We start from the raw sequence: 323 nt of genomic DNA, 5'->3' as shown, positions 1-323 counted from the left end.
ACCAGAAGATGACAAACCACCAACATTCATAAACAATTCATCACTAATCTCAAACAGTTTACCAGAAATCATAGACCAGTATTTACCATCCTTATATCTGAAATTTGCATAAAATTCCCTTACTAGAGCAGGGTAAACTTGTCCCTTTAATTCCAGAAATTTAACGGCTCCTTGAGCCTCCATATCATGCGGAAAGTTGAATTTTTGTTCCGCCATCCAGGTTAAGTTGACATACCTTACATACGTGGGTTTGCGTCCTAGAAACTTTGCCAAACGGGTCTCTTGCAGAATGAGCGAATAATAAGGGTCACCGCGGTCCCGAG

The sequence above is a fragment of the Lupinus angustifolius genome, unplaced genomic scaffold, assembly GCF_001865875.1.
Source record: "Lupinus angustifolius cultivar Tanjil unplaced genomic scaffold, LupAngTanjil_v1.0 Scaffold_505, whole genome shotgun sequence".
NCBI lineage: Eukaryota > Viridiplantae > Streptophyta > Magnoliopsida > Fabales > Fabaceae > Lupinus > Lupinus angustifolius.
Note: the sequence above shows the minus strand (reverse complement) of the source record.